The sequence below is a fragment of the Callionymus lyra genome, chromosome 7 (genome assembly GCF_982586985.1).
Source record: "Callionymus lyra chromosome 7, fCalLyr1.hap1.1, whole genome shotgun sequence".
Lineage (NCBI taxonomy): Eukaryota > Metazoa > Chordata > Actinopteri > Syngnathiformes > Callionymidae > Callionymus > Callionymus lyra.
The window spans coordinates 6,435,628-6,442,716 of record NC_141824.1 but is presented as its reverse complement, the minus strand read 5'-3'; positions in this window follow the sequence as shown (position 1 = coordinate 6,442,716).

The following is a 7,089-nucleotide window of genomic DNA, read 5'->3' as shown; positions in this document are numbered from 1 at the left end:
ACTTTAATTTGACACTCCTGGTATTCCATAGTTCACATTCTGCGTGACTTTAAGGTTCAGAAGAACGACTCTAAGAAATAATAATAAAGTTTAAAGTGGAGTTTTTGTCACAGAAAATAGTCGTAATAACATGTTTGGTTTACTTTGACTTTCCATCTGGACGTGACGTCACACTGAATCCTCATTGGCTCAGATATTTCTTCCTGCGTCTGTTGTTTACTTTCACTTGTACTTCGTTCGTCGACCTGAAGACTTGTTGGATCCTAGTCTCCAGAAAAGAGCTGAAGATGAAGAAGGTGTTGTTTGTGCTTGTTGTGTGGATCCACAGCTCAACTGCGAGTGAGTCTCCTTCCTCCACTTTCATGTGTTCACACCTGCGTCACCTTTTATTTCTCCAAATACTCTTCACTACAACCTTCATGACCTTTTCACTCTCAGAGGAGTCAAAGTGTTTCACTGATTCACTTTTCATCTCAGAACCGTGAAGAAGTCGTACACAGAAAAGTAGATCCGAGCTCAATGTCAGGTGCTCACCTGGTGGCGCTGTTGAGTCACTTCTGTTGATTGACGGAGGAACCCCTGAGTTATCTATCATAACCTCAGGTTCTACGAGTTGGTGCGAAGCCCTCCAACGGCTTCGCTATGGGTTTACCCCGAGGCACCGCCTCGTCTCTGAGAAAGCTTAATGAACTCGCCACCCAGCAGGGGGCAGTACCTTCCTATAAAGGCGGGCAGCACCCGCCGCACTTTCTCCAACTGAAAACTCAGCGAGAAGGGCGGCCGCTGGGCGACGAGGTTGGAGGGCTTCGCACCAACTCGTAGAACCTGAGGTTATGATAGATAACTCAGGGGTTCTACGTCATTGGTGCTCCGCCCTCCAACGGCTTCGCTATGGGTTTACCCAAAAGGCGAAGCCTGACGGGATAAATGTACCCCCAGCTGGACGCCGCTCCTGGAGCAGCATCATTAGGGCCCCGCCGGCCCAGGGTCCAAACCCACTTGAGCCGTGGGCCCTGAGGGGGGCACAACAGCGCTCAAAACAGTATGAGCTACTGATCCCGCCGTTACGTCGAGGAGATAGGCCTTAGCGAAGGTAGACGTGGACGCCCAAGAGGCAGCAGAGCAGATATCCTCTGCTGCCACACCCCGCAAAAGAGCCACTGAGGCTGCCATGCCACGGGTGGAATGTGCCCTCAGACCGCTAGGAGCGGATCCACCCGCTGCTCGGTAGGCCCGGATAATGGCCGATCTCACCCAATGAGAGAACCTCTGGGGGGAGACCGCCTCTCCCCGCCGGCATCTACCGTGGCAGACAAAAAGGGCATCAGAGCGCCTAAACTCGGCCACCCGCTGCAAGTAACAGGCCAACGCCCTCACTGGACACAACAGGTGGAGACGTTCCTGACCCGGGTCCGAGTGAGGCGGCGGGTGAAAGGCCCGCAGCGTGAAGGTCGTCGCCCGGAACAAGGAACTCAGAATCTTCGGGCGGAACGCTGGGTTAGGACGCAAAGACACCGAAGAGTCCTCGACGCCAAGGAAAGACACTCAGGGCTAATGGAGAGGGCAAAAAGCTCACTTGCTCTCTTCGTGGTTGTTAGTGCCAGAAGGAGCGATACCTTGAAAGACAAGATATCCAGTGGGACTTGGTCAAGAGGCTCGAAGGTCGGGCCTGTGAGAGAGTCCAGTACCAACTGGAGATCCCACTGAGGGCTGGAAGGCCTTGCAGGAGGTCGAAGCCTGCAGGCACCCCGCAGGAAACGCGCCACCAAGGGGTGGGCGCGAACCGAAGCACCCTCAAACCGACATGCCTCGTCGCTATGGCTGATGCGAACACTCTCAGTGTCGCCACAGTCCGCCCGTTATCCAGCAAATGTTGCAGGAAAGACAGGATAGCGGAGACCAAACAAGAGCTGGGGTCCAAGGACCTGTCTGAACACCAGCGGGAGAATATCCCCCACTTTGAGGCATAAAGCCTACGTGTTGATGGGGCCCGGGCGTTCTCCAGCGTGTGGAGAACGTCCGGGTCCAAGGTCCCGATCAGCTCGTCCCGTGCAGGAGCCACACCTTGAGAGGCCGGCCCAGCACCGGGGGCGCTGTCAGTGTCCCCCCCGCCTGACACAGGGCAGCGGGGCCCCAAGGGATGGCCCACGGGGCCCCGACCGCCATGCGCACCAGCTCTGGGAACCAGAGCGCCCCCGGGGAGTCTGGTGCCACTAGAATTAACCTCAGCCCCCCCCGCCTCGTCCTCCGAAACAAGGGGAGAAGGAGCCGCGGAGGAGGGAAGGCGAACAGCAGACCGACCGGCCACCTCGAATGGGCTAAAGCGTCCACGCCTAGTGGGGGGCGGTCCGAAGCCCTGAGGGAGAACCAAAGAGGGCATTTGAAGTTCTCCTTGCTGGCGAAGAGGTCTGCAACCGGGTGACCGAATCGAGACTGAATCGAGACTTGCCACTGCCTCGGACAGACCCCATTCGTCCTGGACGGTCCCCCTCGACAGTCTGTCCGCTACTGCATTCAGCTCGCCCGGGACGTGCTGGGCTCTGAGCGAAAGCAGGTGACAGTCCGCCCACAGCCAAATCTTCCTTGCCACACACAGAAGGGCTGGGGATCTGACTCCACCTTGGCGATTTACGTCCGCCACAGCGGTGGAGCTGTCTGAAAATACTAGGACGTTGGACTGTGACAGTTGGGGAGAGAGGTGAAGCAGGACATTGTGAATCGCCTTCAGCTCTAGCCAGTTTATGTGTCTGAGCACCGGACTGCTCTAGACCCCACTGGCGTAGGCCTGACCCGAGGTGCCTCCCCAACCTGTCAGGGAAGCGTCTGTGAACACTTGAGTGTAACGAAGGACGCAACCCAATGGAACTCTCCGCCTGAGGTTGGCGTGAGAGTTCCAAACTGGATGTCCTGCAAAACCCGAGCGGGAAGGCGCACTTTCCGACCTCTTTCCCGCTTGAGGTCTAGCTTGAGACGACCAAACCATCTCTGAAGCTCCCTCATGTGCAGCAAGCCCAGCCGAACAACCGTGTGGGCTGCCGCCATGAGCCCCAGGAGGGACATAACAGTGCCTGCTGTTGTCACGTGACACCGAGCTTCCAGCAACTGTGTTGTCAGTCGGAGAATGGGCTGGATACGCACGTCCGGGAGGCGCGCGTATCCTTCCTCCGAGTTCAACAGTACTCCCAGGTAAACTAACTGTTGAACTGGAGTCAGAGCACTCTTGCTGAGGTTCACTGTGAACCCCAGGGTGGCAATATGGCTCAACACCTTCTGTGTGTGAGCGTAACTTTCTGCCTCTGACCTGGCAAGGATCAACCAGTCATCCAGATAGGTCAAGATCCTTACCCCACTCACTCTCAAAGGCTCCACTGCCGCTTCCACACACTTGGTGAAGGTCCTGGGTGCCAGAGAGTAGCCGAACGGAAGTCGAGTGTACTGAAACACCCGACCCTCGAGGGCGAAACGCAAGTACTTTCGATGTCTCTTGACTATCGGTATGTGAAAGTACGCGTCGGTCAGGTCGATAGATGTCATCCAATCTCCTGGACATACACCTGAAAGCAGTTTCTTGACCGTCAACATGCGAAACGGGCGGGTAGCTATGAACTTGTTCAAATAGCTGAGGTCCAAAATGGGCCTCCAACCCCCGGTCTTCTTCGCCACGAGGAAGTACCGGGAGTAAAACCCTGTCATCATCTCGGCTGCAGGGACCAGTTCTACGACCTCCTTCTGCAGCAGAGTAGACACCTCGTTTCTCAAACAGGATAGTTTCTCCTGCTCCGCCATACGCGTCCAGAGAATCCCTGAAAAACGCGGGGGTTGACGGGCAAACTGTAGCGCATAGCCCCGCCTGATTACTCCCCCCAGCCAAGTGGGTCCTAGAAGTAAAACCAGGCGACTCCAAGCCGAATAATGTTCTGTCAGAACCGCAGCCCTGGCGAACCTTGGGTAGTCCTCCGGCCCGCCCCCCAAGGACGGGCCGTAGACGAAAGGGCATCACACAAGCCGCGTCTCTATCTCTTGAATCCACAGAGCATGTACTCGAGTTGGATTCACTAGAACCCCCACTCTCATACATAAAGCCGGCTCTGTGGGAGAAGCGCGCAAGTGCGCGTGAGACACCTCAGATGCGCGTCGTGCGTGTTCCCTTCCCCCCCCGGAAGTCTTCCCAACTCCCTGAGCACTTCTTAGTGTCACCGGAGCTGACAAAACCCGCGATGTGGAGGAAAGCGCTGGAGAATTAACCCGGAGCTGAAGTGAGTTAGGTCGCGCGCGCGTCGGCACCGCATCACTCACCCGGTCCCGTACATTCTCCAGCCCCGCTGGCGGTCCCGACCTGTTCGTCACTCGTGAGATCCGACCGCCACGCACCTCTCCAGTTGATCGACCAGACGGGACGGAAGTCCCTCGCCCTCGCCTGGTCTCAGAACGGCGAAAAAAAACTCGCGCGTAAAAGCACCAGGTTGCGTCAGTTCCATGGCGCTTCTCCGCCGCCAAACGTGACGTCCTCCACGGTGCCAGTGTTTGTAGACAGCGCTGTGGGGGAAGGAACAACCTCCGGTTAACATAGACATGTCCGGACAAGTTCCACTCACCTCATCAGCTGTCACGCTCTGTCGGGCACGAGCGCTGGTCGACGCGGAAGTAAACACAGCTGATTCAGCCGGTCTCGCGGACCTCTGCTCGTCTGTAAACAAAACACATGTGGTTGGAGTCTGCCCCTCATTCGTGTGGACAGACTCCGTTATTGCAGTCTCGGTATGACCCGGACGAAGGGGTTTAAAACCTCCTTCGGACTGTGTTATGAGAGGAAAATCACGCCGTCTATGACCGGCGGAGCATGTTAGCTTAGCATTAGCGGCGAAAGTTTCTAATGACGCCTGTGAATACGTCACACTCACAGGCGGAAACACATGCACGCTACCAACATCTCTCTCAGAACGAACCACAGAAAACGTCATACGTTCTCTTGTTTTATTCCCGACACATTCCCTTGAATGAATAGGGTGGAGGAGCCCTCGGCCGTCGACTCTGCTGCGGCTGCTGGCTCCCCGGCTCGCGCTGCGGATCTTGGCGACGCTCACTCGTCGCACGCCGCCGCTGTTGCCGATGTTGTTGGTGCTGCTGGGGTGGCTGGTCTCTGGTGACGCTTCCCCCCAGCACCAGATGATGATGCCGACGAACGGGATCTCGGTCTCCGCGTATCCCCGTCGCGCATCGTCATCACGCCAAACGTGACGTCATCCATGACGTTTCTCCGCCAAACGTGACGTCATCCATGGCGCCGGGATTTTCTTGACAACGCTCATCGGCGGTCAAACCCCGTCAGCGCATGTCAACACGGAAGTAAACACAGCTGATCAAGCCGGTCTCGTGGACATTTGCTTATCAGGCCGACGAACGGGATCTTCTCCGCGTATCCCCGTCGCGCCTCGTCATCACGCCCATGCAGGTGATGGCGGAACTGCGCCGCCTCCTGCCGGGCCATTCCTCTCAATGGTGCGTCCGTTCCATGGCGTTTCTCCGCCAAACGTGACGTCATCCATGACGTTTCTCCGCCAACGTGACGTCATCCATGACGTTTCTCCGCCAACGTGACGTCATCCATGGCGCCGGGATTTTTTTGACAACGCTCATCGGCGGTCAAACCCCGTCAGCGCATGTCAACACGGAAGTGAAGTAAACACAGCTGATCAAGCCGGTCTCGTGGACATTTGCTTATCTGGAAACAAAGCACATGGTTGAGTCTGCCCTTCATTCGTGTGGACAGACTCCGTTATTACAGTCTCGGCATGACCCGGACGAAGGGGTTTAAAACCTCCTCCGAACTGTGTTCTGAGAGGAAACTCTCGCCGTCTATGAACGGCGGAGCATGTTAGCTTAGCATTAGCGGCGAAAGTCTCTAATGACGCCTGTGAATACGTCACACTCACAGGCGGAGCCACATGCACACTAATACCTCTCAAGTGAACCCGTCGAGTGCTGCAGGAGGGCCATGAGACCTGCAAGAGATACTCACCTGATCGCTCTCGCATACCCCATGGTCGACTCCATGCAGCGAGCCAGTCGTCCTCCTCGTCGACATCTGTTCATGACCGATGGACGACTCAGCTCGACTCATCAGGGCCCAACACGTTGGAACGTGAGCTTGTCGAGTGCAGCGCACAGGACTGCCGTGTTGTTATTTTAAACAACACGGCAGTCCTGTGTTGATCATAATCATGATCTGAGGCGGCGTGGGTCGACAAGCCTCGAACGCTTCCCAACACTGTCAAAAGCCGTGGGAAGCGCTCGGAAGGCCACATAATCATCCCGTGTGATTTGGGCCTCTAGGCAAAACGAAGCAGACATGTGTGTCTCCTCTTCAGGGAGTCTTCGTGCACACATGGTTCACTTCAATATTCATTCGCCATCATTACATTCCACTGTCAGGAGCTTTCTCGCTGAGTTGAAAAAGGAGGAAGTGCGGCGGGTGCTGCCCGCCTTTATAGGAAGGTACTGTCCCCTGCTGGGTGGCGAGTTCATTAAGCTTTCTCAGAGACGAGGCGGTGCCTCGGGGTAAACCCATAGCGAAGCCGTTGGAGGGCGGAGCACCAATGACGTAGAACCACTGTTCTGTATCCGTTTAATAAAAAAAAACTAATCCCATCACAGCAAAGCCTTTCCAATAATTACCAGACCAAAATGATTTATTCTTGTAGACCCATTTCAGGAACTAAATTAAAGTTAACAAATGAATCACATAAACTAGTGTACCATATTTTTGGGACTATAAGGCAAACTTGAATAACATACATTTTCTCATAAATCGACAGAGTTCCTTTAAAGCTTTATTAATGAATTATGCTGCTCAAAATAAGGTCAAAATGTGAGGCTCGATAATAATGCACCTCATGGAGATATACTACGATGCTGCACTTAATTGTAATTGTACAAGGTTTAAAATATTCTTAAATTAAAAAATAAATAAACACTCTTGCAAATTAAATTGTTCTAATGTGGTGTCAATAAAGTTGTGGAGGTAAGTCACACGTCACATGACAGAAACACAAACGCCATTGGTCAACAGCAGGTTAGCGTCACTTAATG